Genomic DNA, 20,946 nt, shown 5'->3' with positions numbered 1-20,946 from the left:
CATTATTTACATGGTTATGCATTAGAATCATCATTTTTATACATGACCATAAATGATGATTTTAGCACACAACTATAATTATGACTGGGTTCTTATTTAAGTGTATCACATGTATGTTTCCTCCCCCAAAGACTTTTAAAAATGTAAATTAGTGATATGATAAGCACTTATTTATAGTCTGTTTAGTTGCCAAAAGGATGTGAGGTGGCTGACTTCAACTGGGTAACAGGCTTCAGGAGGGCAAGGATGTGGGATTGTCTTTTACTTTGTACTGCTAACATGGCTCATCACAGTAGGAAACTCATAACTGGTTCTTAATAAACACTTGCTGAATATAAAGTAAGTGTTCACTGTGGATAGATTTGTTTCCTCTGAAAGGTACCTTATAATTCCAACCTTCCTTTATGACATTCAGATTTCCCTAATTAAAACAAACAAAAAAAACTTACCTGTCCAGCATTCCAACTACTGCAGTCTTTTTTGAGCAAACAGGTAGCTAAGATGACTGATTTGTGTAAAAGTGTGAATTAATGCAATGCTCTTCCAATTAACCATAAAACAGAAGCAGTCTTGGAGACAAATTTATCCCCTTATTTTATTAGAAAACTAAGGCCCAGAGGGTCAAATGACTTTCTCAAGGACTCAATAAGAGGGCGGTGTTATAAGAATTTCTGTGTCAAAGGTAAAAATTGGATATTTTAGACAAATGAATGATGTTTCTTCTTCTTTTTAAAAGAAACAGATAGTGTTGATTCTTTCAAATCTTATTTTCTCCAAAAGTACTCACCATTTCCTTTTTGGTATAGGATGAAATAAGTTTTGTTAAACCTTTTGGGATTCTAAGCTTGTGTCTCTAAAACTATTCATTCATTTACTCAAAAATACTTATTGACCATTCCCTTCATAGACACAACTGGGATATCATGGTGAATAAGAGAATGAAATATTGCAAATACTGTACAAACAAGGAAACAAAAATTATGTAGTGACTATGGTGTCTTGTTCACTACTTCAAAACTGAAATTAGTGAATGTTTCAAGGATAAATATTTAAAAAGTGAACTATTCCATAAAAATTGTGTGGCCTATACAATGATATAGAGTGATAAATCTAAACACAGTGTAATAGAACAGTTTGTAACTTATCATGATTTTTTAAAGTTATTGTGTGGACAATAAAACCATAAAATAAATAGGGGTCAGTAAGATGTTATTTTATTTACATTCTCCTCCAGATAAATTCAGTGCTTTGTCTATATCTATTCATGTTGTATATCCCAGTACCAAGCACTGGGATAACATAACATCGACTTAAAATTGTATAAACTTTATACAATTTTATAAAGGGTGACAGTTGCTTACTTTCTAACGGTTCTCAAATGGCTAATGTGACCAATAAGTGATATGCATCTCTTATGTAGGGTAAAACTGTTGACATTGCCTTTTTCTATGGAGCTACAATTGTGGCATATATTTTGTTCACTCTCTCTCACTTCCTGAGAAACAATAAGTCTTTGCTCTAAAAGATAGCTTTAATTTGACTTCCAGATTCTTAGATGTGAAGCAAAAATAAAACAAAACAAAAAACTCAAGAGATCTTTGGTAATTATCCTCACCTTAAAAAATACTGAAACAAGGGCCAAGAAAGTCATAGTTTAGTTTCAACTTAGATTTTTTTTCAGTACTTCCTTTATGAGTCTATGCAAAGTTGTCCTTTGTAAATTATATATATGTACACATTTATACACACATACATATTAGGCATCTTGTTCAAAGAAGTATAGGTATTAATAAATGTGGACCTCAGCAATCACATGTAGTCATGGAATTAGGTAATCAAATGTATAATCTTATAAATGACAAAACAGAGCAGCAATGTGGGTACACAGAAATAACAGCACTCAGTCAAACTGGAGTTATACAAAGCAATCACCATATGATACCCCTCTTTGTTCTCCACTTTATTCTCTCCACCCTCGGAATTAGAGAAGAAACTTTATTTATATACCATCAATGAGGAGGCATTACACTGTTCATGTATAACTTCAAATGTCTAACTTAAAAATTTTTATGCAATTAAATGGCAACCGAATAAAATCAGTATGTTATTTTTAAGAGCAAAATGAAATTTTTATTAGAGTTGGTATGGATTTTTCCAACAGGAGATCTATTTTATTCTATTATTAGATTATATTATAAATAATAATATAGTTATCCAAAAATTTGAAATATTGTCTGTGTTTTGAATATATGTATACCTAGATTTTATGAAGATGATATGTAACAGCAAATCTGACCACCAGAGAGCCGTGTCATCATAAGGTTACTTTTCATTCCATCCTGAGGATGCTGACATGAGTCCAGAAATGGCATGAATAAGTGGTGCCACTCTGTTTAAGCCAATAGTACTTTTCTAAGGAGAAGCATTTTCCAGATGTGCCTTGGCCTAAACCAGGGCTCCTCAGCTCAATGGTGAGAGTAGATTCTCCATAAACATATAGAACCTTCTCTGCAGGTTTAAGAAGGTGCATAATATTTTGAGAAAGGCAACTGCAATTGTTCAATGTCTTTTCCTAATTATATTCCCAGAAAAAGGATGCTGAATAAAATCAGTGGAGTTATTTACACAATAAACTATGTTTTAATCACAAGATACAAAGTCATGAATACTTAATTCATCACAAAGTTTCCAGTGGCTGCTCTCATGTTTTTGAAATATTTTGTAATGCAAAAAATAACCCAGCATAATACAGGAACCCTAAGCAATTTATTGAAATAATTATTTTAAAATAATAAAAATAATACTCTCAAGGTTAAATATTCATACTCCATTTACATCCACATCCTTATCTACAGACTGTTTCCATAAGTATCTGATATGTATAATAAAATACGAATTTTTTTCTTTGCCATGGGAAAATAAAATTGAACTCACTTTAGCAAAGTACAACACCATCTTTTCATTTTGACTAACTTAGCTTAATCTAACCTCTTGCTAATATTTGAGATACTTTATATATTTCACTACCATAACAATAGTACAGTCTCATGCCTATTGTACTTTCCTTGCAATTGCACCTAGGCAATAATATTTGTTGAAATCTGGTTCCGACTATACCTATGGCTCATCACTCAAGGTGTTGTCTATGTTCCACATCTGGTTGAAATGCAACTTGTTACATTTCTAATTCTCTGTGACTCTAAATAATGCAAGATGATTACAGGGGAACGACTTATCTCAAATACAAGTCCTGATAAGGGGGAACAAACCACTAACTATCTGACAACCAAGAACTTTCTAACTTACGTATTTTTGTACAGTATTCTTCTATTTTTCTTAACTTTTAAAGAAGAATATTGCCATTTCCCTTGACACTCCCATTGATTATGTCTAAGAATCATTATCAAGTCACAGCTAATTAGTAAGTTTTTGTTTTCAGGCTAATGGTCACATGGGGAGCTCTCTTGTCCATCATGTCATTTCTGGAAGAGTCAAACAATCTCACTATTGATTTAATAGGACAGTTAAAATTAGGCCACTTATTTAATTCTAATTCCAATGTATCCACAATATCTACCTATTATCGAAATTAGAAGGCAACAGTACAATTTCACATGAGAATATGTAAAACAAAACAAAAATCAAAATTCAGAGTTATACTGTAAGTCCCAGATTTCAGTTTGAATGAGAAAACCTCATGTGGCATTCTGGAGAGAGACAGAATAGTGCTTACATATCTAAATTCTAATTCTCAGAATATTTTCATGACCATGCACTTATAAGACAAAATACCTGGGTCTTAGCATCTTCCTACCAGGACCACTAAAGTTGAGAGGGTTGAAAAACTCTTTAAAAGACATTTGTGATAACGAACAGTGAAAGGTTCAGAAGCAACAAATCCACCCCATTTTTTTTAAGTGCAAGGGTAACAGATTTAACAAATGTCCTCCAACAGCATATTCACACACACATTATAATTTATTTTTGAGAAAATGATTTCAGTTGTGAAAACTGAACAAGAACAATGCAATCTGTCCTAATTTGATAGTATAATATGATTGAAAGGCCATGCCATCTTTTCCTTCTGAAAAGTGAATATTGTTCTGGTCACAGACTTTCATTAAAAGTAGATCTCTGATGAAAATACAGAATGTAGTTTGATTTACATTTTACCTTTTAATAAAAAGATTCAATAAAATTAGGATAAAGAGAAATCATAAGAAAACGATGCATGAAAATGTTAGTGTATGAAATGTCTACTAAAGATTTTACACAGTTACTTGAAGGGGGACACGATTTTATTCTGAGATTACTAGAAGCCAAGAAAAAAATGGAGACAAAATCAACGTCACAAACACTGATTCCAAAACCAAGCTAGTGGCTTAGGAAAGAGTCTCCAGTATCTAACATGCTCTGACTTGAGAGAAATCTAAAGATTCCATCCATGGGACTTCATAAAGGGAAATATATTAACTATTGTCTTCACATAGTCTTCATGTATTTGTTATCTTTTAACAGTATGGTTTTTATAATTTCAAAGCCATTTTCTGGATTCATGTTCAACCATGACAACATATGCCAGGGGTTGACAAAATACAGTCTGAAGGTCAAATGGGACTGTCACTTGTTTTTAGTAATAAAATTTTATTGGAACATGATAAGAACTGCTTATTGTTTGTGGCTACTTTCTTGCTACAACAGCAGAGCTGAGTAATTGTAATAGAGACTACGCGTGGCCCACAAAGCCTAAAAATTTTCTGTCTGGCCCTTTGATAAAATAGCTTGCCAATCCCTACCACAGTACATTAACTATAAAAATATTAACACGTCTTAATGCAAACCTTTAAAATTAGAAATAAATATCTAACAAGAATGTGTTTGTAATCTTCTGAAAGACAATTTGTTAACATACATATACACACATATAACTGATTTTCAAAACTGTTTACTAACTTAATCTGTGAAGTCATGAAGTCCATTTCCATTAAGACCTAGAAATTAGAAGGAATTAAATAGAAATTAATCTTTGTTCTTTTGCTTTATTTTCCAAGGCCAGTACATATATATATAATATATATTATATATATTATATATATAATATATTACATATATTATATATAATATATGTAATATATATTATATATAATATATTATATATATTATATATTACATATATTATATATAATATATTTTATATAATATAAAATATACAATATATAGTATATATTATATATACTATAATATATAGTATATATTATATATACTATAATATATAGTATATATTATATATACTATAATATATAGTATATATTATATATACTATAATATATAGTATATATTATATATACTATAATATATAGTATATATTATATATACTATAATATATAGTATATATTATATATACTATAATATATAGTATATATTATATATACTATAATATTATAGTATATATTATATATACTATAATATAATAGTATATATTATATATACTATAATATTATAGTATATATTATATATACTATAATATTATAGTATATATTATATATACTATAATATATAGTATATTTATATTATATATACACATATATATATTATATATATATTATATATAATATATAGTATATATTATATATAATATATATATTTGGCATGCACGTGACATAACCCGAATAGAAGCCTATATTATTCACTGACTGACTACATTTCTGCATGGCTTCTAACTCTCACCCATCTCCACCAGCATCACACAATCCCATTCTTTAGTGTTGATATTTTCTTAATTGTATGTGAAAATGTCTGTAACCAAAATTTCCAAAGAAGTCCCTTAGTTTCCCACTCTAAATAGTTTGATGTCTCTATGCTATACCATACGTAGAAATTCTAGGCAGGCCACTATCTTTCCCCAAATTTTTCTTGCTAATCTGAATATATCACATTCCTCATGCCATTTCCCAGGTCAAAAATCCTTCACTGATGCCAGTGGCCTTACAATGAAACCAAATCTCTTACTAAGGACATCTACAAATCCAGCACCACCCACACAGGCAACTGTTCTCCAAAAGGAACCCTCTATTACATGCAATCTGGTTTGCTTTGCTCACTGTCACCTCAGTGCCTTTGCTATTGCTATTGTCCTCAGTGCCTTTGATATTGCTATTGTCCTATCTAGGTGCTTTTCCAAACCTACACACACTCATGCCACTTCCGACATAATGTGTTTCACTTCTGCACATGGCAATGACACTCCCTCCTCTGAATTTGCTAGCACTTATAAGACATACTTTTTTTTTACCATTAATATTGTTGTAAATTATATTATTTTTAATACTAGTTTTATGTCTTATATCTCTAGTGACTGTCAACTAGAGGAGAACAATATGCTGTATATTTAATATTCTATAGCACAAGCAGGGTTGTCTATATAGAAGAAATTAATTACTTTTCTGATTCTTTTTAAAGCTCTTTCATTAATCCTTTGAAATACATTTTAATTTATATTTGATGCTTAGTAATATCTCAATATTAAAAAGCCCATGTTTTGGATATAATTCCAAGAATACTATTCAGAATTTAAAATATATTTGAATTATTTGTTGATTTGCTTTATATATATATAACACATATATATATAAAACATATATATATAGAGAGAGAGAGAGAGAGAGAGGATCTGGCTCTGTCATGCAGGCTGGAGTACAGTGGCACAATCATAGCTCACTGTAGCCTTAAACTCTATGGTTCAAGCAATCCTTTCACTTCAGTCTCCTGAATAGCTAGGACTACAGACATGCACTATCACACCTGGCTAATTAAAAAAAAAATTATTTTGTAGATTTGGGGTCTATGTTGCTTAGGCTGTTCTTGAACTCTTGCCTCAGACTCCCAAAATGCTAGGATTATAGGCATGAGTAACCATGCTTGTCCCATATTTTTAACATTTCAGTAACTGCAAGTCTGGAAGATCCTTATATCAAATGGTTCCACATTAAAGTAATTTACATAATAAAAATAATCCTAAAAATAAAACAGAAGTCAAGGAAAGAGGCTTAAACAAAAATCAACAATAATTAAATACCCCATTATAAAATAAAAATATTAATTTCTCCTAAATTATGTGATATTTTGGAAATGTCCAGTAACTATCATAATATGACAAAAAAATAATAATTTTGTTTATTGAGGGCATGCTTAGGAAAAAAGTAAACAGCTCTGAATCATGCCAAAAGTACAATAAATCAAATGTCTGCAAAGTGTATTTAAAGCTAAACTCAACAGAGCATTACACTAAGTCCATAAATATCTGAAAAGTGCATTAAATATTTTAGTATAAGCAATATATGCATAAAGAGGTACATTGTTTATTAATCTCATACATGATTCAAGATTATCATGAAACTGGATCCGCTCATTTTCCAAATTGTCAGGAGATTTAGACCATTGTCTCTAAGAAGCAAAATGTGTGTTACACTGTTATTTAATGTTGGTTGTTGCTTGGCACCTGACGTTGTTTACAACTAAATCTGCTGTGGGGAAATAGCCAAAGGACCCATTCATATTGAGAATGGAATTTTTTTTTTTTTTGACTACTTCCCTCAAACATGAATTTGTACTTTTCTGTTTAGATTGTTTTGAAAAGCTTGGTTTGGGGTACAAAGAGACTACAAGTGATTAAAATTAATGATGCATGTAACTCACCAACAGCCAAAAAAAAAATAACACAGTTTGAGTTACGTTACAGCATTAGATAAGAACAGCTTACCAAAAGTCTACTCTTGTTTCCACCATTGATTTCTGATTTTCTAAATTATTTCTCTCTTGTGATTTAACACATTAGCAAATAAGATACAGATATATCTAGAGGGATTTAGAAGATGTAATTAATCTTTGAAAGCTTTTATGAGATTCTAAAAAAATTCTGCCTTTAACAACCTGAAAAATTACAGTGCAGTGCAAGTTAAATAAAAGACAAACTCCTTATCAGGGTCAAAAGGACCAATGTGGCCTGGTACCTGCCTTCTGTTCTGACTTAAGTGTCCCAGTATCCTCTACCGTGTCTGTTGGACTCCAGTACCATTGGTCTTTCTGTTTTCCAAATATATCAAGCTTCTTCCTGCTTTGAGGCTACTCTCTCTCACTTGAAAGCTTTTCCTCCGGGTACTACTATGGCTGGCTACTTCTCATCACTCATGCCTCCAAAGGCAGCCTATCCCATCACAGACAAGCTCTATTATATATGTTTATTGTATATTCCCTACAGCATTTATTTGTGTCTGAAATGTTCATTTATTATTTCACTTGTTAATGTCTGTCTCCTGCTGCTAGAATGTTAGCTCCATGAGGACAGGAATTTATGTGGTTTCTTCTGATATTTTCCACATTCAGAAAAGTGCCTACTAAATATTAGGAACCCAATAACCATGTGTTAAATAAATAAGTGAATGAACCATGGGCTATGATCTAAGAAAGGACACACTAGCCTGATATTCAAGTAGAAGAGACAGTGAATCCCTCCCAAGTAAGAACATCATGTTCTAAAAGGCATTATCTTAATTCTTTACAGATTATTTAAATTTCAGACCACCAAATAAAATAAACTAAGAAGAGTATGAAATATCTTACTTTAAGAGATCTGCATTTATATGTGTTGACTCTTGATATACAATTAAGGTGGTTTTATTCCCTGTACCACATAAAGACACTTCAGAGGAAGACCAATATGCACAACCCATTTTTCATCAATGTATATGGAAATTATAAGAAACTCTGTTCTATCTACTCAGTGATAAAACAGTCACTCTGATTCTGATGGATGATTAGACATGTTCATCTAGAGAATTAAGACATATTACACAGAATTTTCTAATAGAACGGTGGCATTAGAATTATTTCACTCTCCTGATAGTGGTATGGTTTCAGTTTTCAGTGACCAGGAATATGTTTCTCCTTAATATTTAAGCACAATTTCTACTTAATTTCTTTCCTTTAAGATGCTTTTCATGGCTTTCAAGTATTTGTCAACTAAAGATTCCATAACGCTTAAGCAGCATGGGTGCAGATGAAGCTCTGCTGAACACAGGAACCACAGCAACACCCAATTCTTATTTAATATGCAGTCTTGGAAAAAGCAAAACAACAACAACAACAACCAAGAGGGATAGAGCACTGTAGGCAGAGAAACAGGAAGGCACGTAAGAGTAGGAAGGTAAGTGGAAAATAGGCATAAACACAGAGGCCCACAGCCTTTCTAGCTTACTTCTTCTTAGCTAAAAATGTTAAATCTGGGAGAAACGCAAAAGGAAAGCAATTTGAAGAAAATTTAATGGCATTACAGATGAGAAAAAAGTTGCAACCTGCCTATTTTTGTTGGATTCCCCTTATATGTTGAGCCAAGTTTAAACACAGACTCAAATCAGTCTGGAGGCATCAGCATGGATAGTTCAAGCTCACAGAAAAGCTCATTGGCTTTCCAAGTCTGGGCACACATCCCCAGAGTTTAAACTACTATCCGGAGAGATCCAAACCACAGGAATGGCCCTGGAGCAGTAGCTTTGTAAGTGTTTCCTGGATCAGATTTAGTCTCAGTGCTTACAGTAGTGTAGCTGGCATGTAGCTGGTTGGAATGACCCTAGAATTCCAAGCCCCTCCCTCTTTTATATCCATGTGAAAGTCACAGTTGAGTCACGAAGTTGGGCAGGTATGACTGCCACCTCAATCCACCCTCAGCTCAGAGAACAGAAATATAATCAGAATTGGGAATGGCAGTCAGAATGAGATGAGTCTTCAGTGACACCTCTTACCAAGCACTGAGTTTGAGCCTGAATTATTGAGTCTCAGGCCTGCTTCCCCCTACTAACTAAATAAGGAAAGTCACTTAAATGGTCACTGTCCCAGTTTACTTATATGTACTCCACAGGTTCACAACATTTGCTCTTGATAATCTCTTTTCCCCATCAAACATCCTCTAATTCATATATAAATAGCAAGTCTTGAGAATTGATGCGTTTTCAGTGATGGGGCAGAGGCGCAGAAATAAAGAATGTATTTGTAACTCTCATTTGTAAATGTAAAAAATAATTAACTAATTATAAAAAGAATGCATTTAATAGCATTTTAAATATTTCCAGATATGTAAACACACAGTCCTTCTAATCCAGTAATTAACAGGGCTACAAAAAGCTATTCCATTACATAAATCATAAATATGTTAGGAATAAAAAGATTTTATTAAAAATCAGTTTATCCATTTTAAATGCCATTTTTTTAATGGAGAACTTTGCATTCCTATTAATACCCTCATGATACCATTTGGGAAGGGACTAAATAAGGCAGTAAGAATGTCCAGGATTGTACAAAGCTTCATACTGCCAATTTTGATATTGACCACTCTCAATATGGTGCTACTGAAGACAAAAGAAGAAAAAGCATGAAATTCGTGACTGAGTTTTAAAGCTATAAGAACTTAAACAAATGAAAAAAACTGTTAAGTTTCACCAAAGGCCACTCAGTGCTCTGAAATAATCTTCATCCCGAATAAGGCAAAACTTTAGTCTGAGGTACAGTGGCCAAAGATCTTTTAAATAAGTCCTAGATCATAGTCACTTGGTTGTTTTATAAGAGATTCAGGTTTCAGTAGATGCTTAGTATTTTATGTTTTCCTAGCAGCAAAATTCTTAAAAGTTCCATCAGTCCTGGTTTCTGATGTTTAAGTGAAGATAAAGGGCATTTTCCATGTAAAAGCAGTGTCACCTGAACTTCTTAAAAGATACATTTAAGTAGCCAGTATTCCAACTTAGGACATTTTGATCAACATGGAGATGCTTTAATTTTGAGCACAAGATTTAGCTTTACCATTTGATTTCAATAATGAACAATGGAATCTGGACTATCTTAATCCAAACAGAAAAATACAGCAATACTTTAATATTAATCTAATTTGATTTAATTAATAAATACTTGGTCATTGTTTTCCCTATTAAATTGTATTTAATACCAACTGTTCTCATGTGGAATCAACTGATTGCATAATAACTGATTTCACCTATGAAAAAAGCAAATATATAAAAGTCTAACTCTATCTTAGAAAGTAATTATACACAAACACACAAATACCACCACTGCCACCATCATGTTAGCCCTTGTGAAACACCAGGTAGACAAAATTAGCAGGCTGAGAAGTTGTTACAAGTATTATAATTCCATGTTCTCATCCACTAAGTAAAGAAATTGTATGCTACAGATTGAAAATTTTGTTCAAACAATAAATAAGTTTTGTAGCAAATTAAAGAATCAAATATTTTCCTGGCTATACTAGATGACCTATTAAGATAAAAAGAATGAATAACTGAATCCTAAAAACTTTTTTGCTTGTTTTTCAAAGTGGGCCAAAAGGACGTAGTGTATCATATAAACAACAATAAAAAATAGGCAGCCTATTATTTAATACATTATTTTGCTCAAAAAGGTAGACTCTTAAGGGAAGAGAAAATTACAAATTTGAGAGGTACAATACTCAAATAAAATAGTAAAATGTCAAAGCTGAGCATTATTTAATTGCCTTAATACCAATCAAAATGATACCATATTATTCATTCTAAAATTGATAAACACTTCCTCATGCCAATTCATTATGTAATTTCAGCACCATGCATTAACAACACAATGTTGTACTTTTAAATTGTTATAATGCAATGTAGTAGCCACCTAAAATCCATTACTACTTAAATAAATGTAAAGGGTTCATATTGAAATGATGGTTTTGTCTCAAATAGAGTCAGTTTGTATATTTACTTGTGAGTTTGCTTTAACTGTAAAGGACCTAGACAGTTAAGCGATGAAATATCTCATGATATTCAAGCACTGTATTTTATGGTCATTTTTGAGGTAGATTAAGATGGCTAATGATGATGCTATACAGAGAAATGTAATTAGGAATATTTTACTTAAAATTAAATTAATTTAGTTCAACATTTACTGATTGCTCATAGAGTAGTTCATACTTCACTTCATAGGTACACATTAGTGGAACTAGTTAACTAACATAAAGACAATGGACTGCCTGACACATAGTAACTTTACTAGTTGTTAAAAAAAAACAAAAAACTAGTTGAACCATGTTTTATAGTGTCTGATGAACAAAATAATAAAAAGTCAGTTGGCTAGCCAAATTTTTTATTTAAAAAAATTCATTGTATACATGTATTACTTTTGTCTGAAAATGTCTTTAAAGTAATTGCCGGGCACGGTGGCTCACGACTGTAATTCCAGCACTTTGGGAGGCTGAGGTGGGCGGATCACGAGGTCAGGAGATCGAGATCATCCTGGCTAACAAGGTGAAACCCTGTCTCTACTAAAAATGCAAAAAATTAGCCGGGAGCGGTGGCGGGCGCCTGTAGTCCCAGCTACTGGGGAGGCTGAGGCAGGAGAATGGCGTGAACCCGGGGGGCGGAGCTTGCAGTGAGCCGAGATGGCGCCACTGTACTCCAGCCTGGGCGAAAAAGCAAGACTCCGTCTCAAAATAAATAAATAAATAAATAAAATAAAATAAAGTAATTCAAAGAAGGCTAATGAGGACACATTGAGGCGAGCAATTACCTATAACCTAAGGGAACCTGAATAAACGTGGATACAAACTAATCGGGAGAAATAGGGTAGTAACTTTTCTTCCTGGTTTTTAAAGGCCTTTTTGAGGTACAAAGCGTTATGAAAGATTGGTATACAAGGAAAAATCTGTTGAAGCCTAGGGGATATAAAAGCCAAGCTCAAAGAAAGGACCAAGATAGGGATGGAGCCTTGAGAAGGAGGAGAGGTTAGCATAAAACTTCATGTTAAATGAGAAATATAAATATAATGAAAAATAAATTTCAATAAGAATATCAGGCTATAATTTCATTTTCTAAAGACCAATGTTTATTTTGCCAATACAAACTGAAAGGAGCAATCTAAGTAAAGAAGAAAAGAAAAGGGAAAGAGGAGAATGGAAAGAAGACAAAAAAGGAAAGAAAAAAGTCAAGGTATGTGATCTTAAAAGTAAATTATTTGCTCATTAACATAACAAAAAGCAAAAAAAAAAAAAAAAAAGAAATTTGCCCCCTCTACTGTGTGTTTTAATGGAAAACAAACTGTCTAAAACTTTCCCCAACTTCCACAATATAAACTTAACAATAGACTGAAAGAGGATCCTGAGCTCTTTATTTTGTCTAACTTTCCATAGAATTTTACTGAAATGTTTAAGTAAAATGTATTACAGTTAAAGTACTACCATTCAAAGGAAAGTTTATGTCTTGAACAGGAAAGATCAAAGATTAGATTCAAAGTGTTTTTCATAAAAATTCATCTAATTGTGTTCACATCATTTTAAAATTCTGAATTCACCTAATTCACTGTAAAACTCCTTCCAATAAACATACTGTATAATTTTTATAAGGAAGCACCATGGCCTTAGTTCAAAGACATGACAGGGGAGGGATGGGGACAAAATATGTTGAAACAGAAAAACAAACCATTTATTTCTTCTTCACCCTCTTAGACAAAAAGGCTCATCTCTACCCTACATGGACAGCTTTTAATAGCTGAGAATTTGCTTTCATTCCACATCTTCATCTACGCCCACCCACCTACCCACCCACCCAAACCTTCATACAGACTGTCTCCCTTGACTTTGGCCTTTTGTGTACTACATATTAATTTGCAGCCTTTTAACTGCTTTTGGTGCCTAGAATCATTTTCTGCAATTGAAAACTGAGAATATCAAAAGTTGTTTCTCATAATGAATACATAAATACATAAATGGTAATAAGTGCTCTCCTTAATGAAAAATAAAGGCCAAATTTGTATCAAGAGAGTAACATTACTGAAACCAAAATAGCTAGAGAACAGTAAGTCTAACATCCAAATGTCGAATTAAAAAGAATGATGTGAAGGGAGGGAAAATATGGTGAAATGATCAAAATACAGTCCTTACATGAAAAGGTCTAGATTGAGTAGATAAAGGTAATGGCAATAGTAAAGAGATAATTAAAGTAGCAAAAACACTTGATATATCTGAGAGAATCAGATATGACTCAAAGAGTTTATTAGCATCTTTAACTAATCTATAACAGAGACAAAAAAATCTGAGATCGTTTCAAAACTGTTATCTTCAGGTTCATGCATTTACTAATGACTTACCTAAAGTGACTACTTTTAGCATTAAGGAGGATAGTATTGATCTGGGGGTGGTGCTATCTTCTACTGTAACTATTATTTCAGATTCTTTATCTTAATCTGTTAAGAGGAAATTAAGTATTGAAAGGATTCAATAATCAGAGTTACCAACTTGAATACTAAAATCCCCATGTCAGTTTCATATGGTCAGTCTCAAATGGACATCAATGAATCACTGAAGGATGCACCTATTGTCCTATAAGCAAATGTAATAATGATTTTTTTAAATGCCAGCAGTGCAACTACATTTGTTAATAGCATGTCCAGTCTGTTGTCTAACTGCTAGTAAAATTCAGTACAAAATATGTGTGTGTGATAAGAAAATACACAAAAATACACCAACATTTTTCTTCCTTTTCCCTTCTGATGTTTAGAAAATTTGCGAACTGGTTTAAACCAAAAGGGGTAAAGGAATGAAATTATTCCTTCAGGCTTAGAGGATTCTGTGCCAAGTTTCATTTCTGGCTACATATTTCTAACCAAGTTCAAGATCCCTGAAAAGGAATACATAAAAGAGAAAATATCCCTTTAACCTCAGTGGAATGACATTAGTAAAGGCTGCTATGGGAAGAGAAAGGCTTTTGCCCTGAGATGGGTGTGCTCCTGGTGTTTGGTTTCCACTGAGAGGATGCCTGCTCTCTCAATGAATCTGAAGTACCTACTAGGATGAGGTAATGGCTGTGCCAGTTTCACTGGGTCATGCTCTTTCAGCACATTCTTTCCCTGTCTCCTCCCTGAGAAGGTGCTGTAAACAAGTCATCCTGAGAGGTGCTGCAGAGAATGAACAATCCTAAATTCAAAATTCTTGAAAACACTGGCCCTGCTATGGCAGTATAGAAGACTAAAGCAGCCATAAAGAAACAGGTTATTTGATAAGAAAAGGGAAAAAAATAAGAGAGGAGATAAATAAAATAAAAATTAATATAACTAAAATATTATTTTATAAAAGGTAGCTCTATTTTTAAATTACTTAGATCTTCAGATGTGTGTTAAGCAATTTTCTACTTATGGTTTTAAAAAAGAAAACTTTGGACATTAAATAATATTGTAGCAAACTGTAAAATATGAAAAATTAAAATTAAATAAACCACAGATAAACAGCATGTACCACTGATCCTAAAGCCACAATGGCTCTGATAATATACAAATCATGAATGCAGATGTACACCTATGATAATCAGATGAAATTACCAGGAAATCAACATAAACACACACACAAATATAATAATCCTTACTGAATGAAAAAAATGCCTTTTTTCTTGAAGGAAGGGTTCTTTGTGTGCATGGGGCTGGGGCTTTTGGAACATCCATGATTTGCAAATTCACAAGGATTTCTACCAAAATACACCTATTGCCCGGTTAAAGGGCTGTTTTGTGTTATATTCTGATGGAAGGCTGTAATCTTTTCCCTGGGCATAAAATTAAAAGCATTCTAAAGGGCTTCTATTTATTCAATCTATTTGACTGCCAAAAAAAATCATAATTGTCCACAGTGAAATGACATAGTGAAAGAACTATGCTTTTGAACTGGGCTGGTACCTGCAGCTCATGCATGGGACATTTTGCATAATGTGGCTCACATAAAAGGCTTTGTTCTCCATCGCCTCACTGTGGCTGCAAACCTCAATTTCAGTTTGCAATCATTTCCTTTTCTAGACTGATCATTTTAAAATAAATTATATCTTTAACATTTAAATTAGTTCCTTACCAACAGTCATCAATCCCTTTGCCTCACACCCAAAATTATATACCACCCAACAATATTTTTTTGTTTTGCACTACAGATTTTATTCACAACATAATTTCCAAACCCTCAAATACAATTTTAAAAAATCAGTCTCTTAAGTACCTATTTCCTTTTGTAACATGTATATAGTGTATTATACATTTGTGTGCATACTTGTGTGTTTAGGCATTTAAACAAAAACCCTTTACACCGGACTCAATTTTAAAGGGTCTATGTCCTGGAAGCATTGTGCTAAGAGCTTACGACAGATGGCACACAGCAATTGTCACAAACGGGCTTGTTGCTAATGAAAGCTTTTTATTTTCTGACAAAAATCCTGAAGTCCGGATGCCAGGCAGAATAACATTAATTTCCAGTTTTCAAGGATTTTTTTTCTGACTCCATCCATACCCCTCCCCCTATACACACCCAAATATACAGCTCCCCACTCCTAGCCCCCCACACACTCTTTCTTGAAATTTCCATCCTTAAACAAAAGACGAGGTGGGGGAAGGAAGGCAGCCAGCACTGCAGTCCTCCTCTCCCCACCAAAAAAGCCTTTTAAAAAGAAAAGGAAGAAAAGAATAGATGCACTGTAGATTCAGAGGTCCACCCCCAACGTTTAAAAAGAAAAACGACTGTGTGGAAGCTCAACCAGACTCATTTCTTCGTGCCCCGCCCTCCAACACCACCAGGCATTTATTTTTCATTTTCCTACAATTATAAATATCAGTCCTCCTCTCCCAGCTGTTTCTGAAGGAATTACAGAGAAACATGATTTGAAATGGACAAGGCTTCCCTCACTCACTCACTTGCCAGTGTGCAGTTCTCTGCAGCTGGATGAACAAAAAAATCCCCTACCTCGATTTCCTATTTTCCACTATCTTTGTAGAATCCACTCCCCTTCTTTCCACAGTGCAGGTAATACTGGCTTTCGATACACGTATTCTAACCTGGCGTAAGTTTTCAGTTGTTTCAAAGTGGTACCTAACAAGGTCACTCGCTCTTCTACGAAGCCAGGGCTCAGGTACCAGTAGCGTCCGGCCCCCTGCTCCGCAGTGACACCTGGAGAGGACAGGCCCGAATCTTCCGCCAGGTGCACGGCTGGTCACTCGACCAACTACCAGACTGCCTGCTGCGAGTCCCAGAGGACGAGACACAACCCCTCCCCATTCCTCTCTCTTTCTACTCAGAGACCGAGGCAAAAGGAGAGGCGCCCTACATAGAGCCAGAGGTGGGGACGGTCTCTTACCTGGGCGCAGAAACTGGATGCACCCGCGGTCGCGACTGCCACCGCTCACGGACTTAGCGCCCTCCGGAGAAAAAGGAGAGGGGTAGAAGGGTTAGGGGAAGAAGGGGAGGGGGGGGAAAGAAGGAGAAGGAAGAGAAAGAAGCGGAAGGGAAGTAAAGGAAGAGAGGATGCTGCTGCTGCTGCTGCTGCTGCCCAGAGCCCGCGCAGCCCGAGCGCCCGCCCCAGACTGAGAGCGGCGCCCCCACCCGGCTCCCAGCGCAGCAGCTCCGCCTCGGCCCCTCCTCCCCGCCCCGCGCAGGTCCCGCCCCGCGCAGGTCCCGCCCGACTCCGCGAGCCCGTGGGCGGCCGCGGTGGGGCTGGCGCTGCCACCGCCGCAGTGTCCGGGAGGGGGAGCACGACCGCTCTGCCTTCTGCCGCAGCCGCCGGCCGCCAGGCGGGGACCGCGAGGTGGGAGCCTCGGAGAGCCCCGCCCAGCCGCTGGCGCGGGCCTTCTCCAGAGCCCTGGTCCCCTCCCGCAAGGCCAGTGCCCGGGCGGCGGGACAGGCGGGCCTTCCTCACTGGCGTCCTTGGAAAATCGGGGGCAGCAGCTTTAGTCTCTCGGGAGCAACCTCCGCAGACCCCCTGCTTCCCTCCCCTGTGTCGCTATGAGGCGGGGTTGCCAGTGGCACCTCACCAGGAAAGCTCACTGGCCTCGCCTCACAAACCCAACCACAGGTGCATCCAGAAAAGACAAAGGAATGTGGGGCGCTTGAGAACATAGAACAACTCTTGTCAGCACTAAAGGAGCAATGGCTGAGGGAGTAGAGAATTCTAGACCCAGCTCTGTCACGAATTAGATTCATTCATTTATTGAGTCAACGAATGTTTATTGACACCTACTATGTGTCAGGCACTCTTCTAAGCATTAGAAACATCAGTGACAGACCTTTCCCCCAACCCTAATAAAAAAGATCCCCTCCCTTTATAGTTATTACATTCTAGATAGCCAGACGTATGCTCTAGAGACAGTTCACTTAATCTAACTCTCAGTGTATTCATGTGTCATATGAGAACTAAAAATGACAGCCCAATTCTCTTATGCTTAAAAAGATAATGAATATGAAGGATCTTTGAAGAATGATACAAATACAATGAATTAGAAAGCACGGAAAGTGTTGACCTTGAAATATCACCCTTAAAAAAATTGCCTCTTAAATGCTTTTGAAAGTGAAATGACCACCTGAGAAAACAAATGATTCTTTACCATTCGTACTAAGGAGTATGAATCTTCATAATCAGAGAGCAGCATTTTATTGTAAGTAAGAAAAGTAAGATGCAACTTAGAATTACTGCGAGTGTCTATATCAAGTACTGACAAGGTGTTTTTAAGGTCAGCCAACATACTGAGGTGTGGCTTGTACAGTCTTCACAGTGCTGATGAAACAGCAGCCATAATGTGGTTCTGTCACTTAAATTAACCATAGAATCTTAGAACCTAGAACATTAGAGTTGATGTTTTAGGCAGCTGGTCTAATTTCCTCCATTTTCAGATGGAAAGAGACCCAATGGTGGGAGCCTGCAAGGATTAGAAACCATCACAGAGGAAGCTGTGAAGCCTGGCCTCCCCAGTCACACCCAGTGCTCTGTGTCCTGCCTCCCCCGCTCTGCTTCATACCATGTGCCAGTGACGCTTGCAGTGAGTTTGGAAGTATCAAGGCACACCCAGGAGCTGGGAGGTTGGAGGAGTTGATGCTCCTCCTCGGAAGATGGCCTGATTGAGAAGGAGGTCTTAGGAGACTAGGAAATCATAGACAGTATGTGGATGGGAGGAAGGAGTAGGCATACTACCAGAGTGTTAGCAGCTGACATTCATGACCAGGCATGCAGGTGCAGGTGCTCAATGAGAGTAATTTTCCAGGGCCAGGAGCGGTGGCTCACACCTGTAATCCCAGCAGCTCAGGAGGGAGTATCGCTTGAAGCCAGAAGTTTGAGGGTACAGTGAGTTATGATTACACCACTGCACTCCAGCCTGGGTGACAGAGTGAGACCCTGTCTCTAAAAAACAGCAATAAAAAGAGATTATTTCTCCGATAGTTTAAAGTACAGTGTTCCTCAGCATTTTTTGTTTTTGTTTGTTTGTTTGTTTTTTCCTCCACTTTAAGATTAGCTGAGGCAGCTAAACTCTAATGGCTTTTCTCTTTGGGGAACCTGGTCCTTATATGGGAGATTGCCTCCTCTCAACACACATCTTAGAGTTCTTTCAGAAAAATAGCATCCATATGTTGTAATTCAATAGAGAGAATTTAATATGGGGAACAAATTACAAAGGATTCAAATGACTAAAAAGCCAACTAGGGGATGATGAGGCAACACGATGATAGTTACTAGCAGGAAAGTACTACCACTCTCAGGCTGGGGAGTGCTAGAGAGGAGGCTTTACCAGGAATGAGGAGCACAAGCTACATTAAAGGAACTGAGACCACAGTGGAGATGCTTACTGGGAGACAGATAATGCTGGAGGGTCCTCCAAAAGCTGAGAGTGAAAAGAAATACCGTGGCCCTCCTTTAACCTGTATTTCAAAACCCTGTCATTGGGTGAACCTAGAAGAAAGTCAGTTGACAAAGCAGCCTAAGAAATACAGTTTGCAGGAGTCAGTGCCCTGGGATGTCAAACAACTTTAGGAGGGGACTCCATATGTTTAGGCTTCTGGTTTAAGGAGGGGTCTTTGTGTTGAAGTGAACTTTTTTTTTTTTTCCCTCAGCAAAGCATCCCTTCCTTAGAGGAATGATCCTTTTCATATGATTCCCCATATGCTAGTAAAATGTGTGCCTCTCTTCTCTTTCTCAGAGGTGGACATGTGACCCTGGCTAACTCTATAGTAGAACCTGTTCTCCTCATGTATAGTGATTGATACAGGGTGGTCATATGTCCCAAATATTTCCAATCAGGCTTTTTTCCATGAGATGTGTCATATGAACAATAGTGAATTGGATGGTATAGGTATAGAGTTGTCAGTGACTGTATTTCCTTCCATGCAGAAAAGCAGTGCTGAGAGATGGAGAAAGAACCCTTGAAAGACTCCATGGATCCTGCTACGTCTCAAGGTAGAAATGCCATTTTTCAAGCCAATAGATTTTTGTTTCTTTTCTAAGCTTGCTGTAGTTGGATTCCTGTCATTTTCAACTGAAGAAGCCTTGACTAATACAGTGCTGGACTCCAAAAAGTAAACCACAGATAGAAAGAGCCTGCCAATATTGATTTCCACAATTACTTGTCTTGTCTTCAGGCTAAATTCTTGATTTGTATTTATTTGGCCCAGAGGATTACATACATAAACAACCATACCCTTTTCTCAGGGACAGGACTTCTGATAGTTTCTCAATCAGAAAACCATCAGAATAAATGTATTTCTACTGATTAGAGAAAGGTCTACTGGTATATAGGAAGTAATGAAACCTTCTCCCCAGAGAGTCAAAGAGTAGGTGAGCCTTTGAGGAGGTTGTACTGCATAGTGTTAAGAGCACCAGACTTCAAGTCAGATCTGAGGGCCCATATTTGCTGTTCCCTGCTTGTGTGACCTTGGGTACATCTCTCTACCATTTTGAACCTCAATATTTTTATTAGCAAATGAGGAGACTCAACCACATGCCACCTAAGGTCAGTTTAGTTTTATAAAGCTATGAGAAATTATAGCTCAGCTGAGGATTTGCTTATTAAGTTGATGAACATTAATTAAGTGGCCCCTAGAGAAACAATGAGCAAGGTTCATACATACACAAACAATGC

General features: G+C 35.9%; 1 protein-coding gene across 28 annotated transcripts in view; it reads right to left on the bottom strand.

The window, feature by feature from the left end:
- MAP2 (microtubule associated protein 2) overlaps positions 1-17,448 on the bottom strand; it is a 310,061-nt gene extending 292,613 nt beyond the window's left edge. For all 28 annotated transcript variants that reach the window (XM_024355043.3, XM_054679276.2, XM_054679277.2 and 25 more), the window contains exon 1: positions 17,181-17,448. The gene's annotated coding sequence lies outside the window, so the exon portion shown is untranslated. The remainder of the gene's footprint in view (positions 1-17,180) is intronic.
- Between the last annotated feature and the right edge of the window lie 3,498 nt (positions 17,449-20,946).

The sequence above is a fragment of the Pan troglodytes genome, chromosome 13, assembly GCF_028858775.2.
Source record: "Pan troglodytes isolate AG18354 chromosome 13, NHGRI_mPanTro3-v2.0_pri, whole genome shotgun sequence".
In the NCBI taxonomy this organism is placed as follows: domain Eukaryota; kingdom Metazoa; phylum Chordata; class Mammalia; order Primates; family Hominidae; genus Pan; species Pan troglodytes.
The sequence above is the reverse complement of the archived record's forward strand: the minus strand, read 5'-3'. Positions and strand labels throughout refer to the sequence as shown.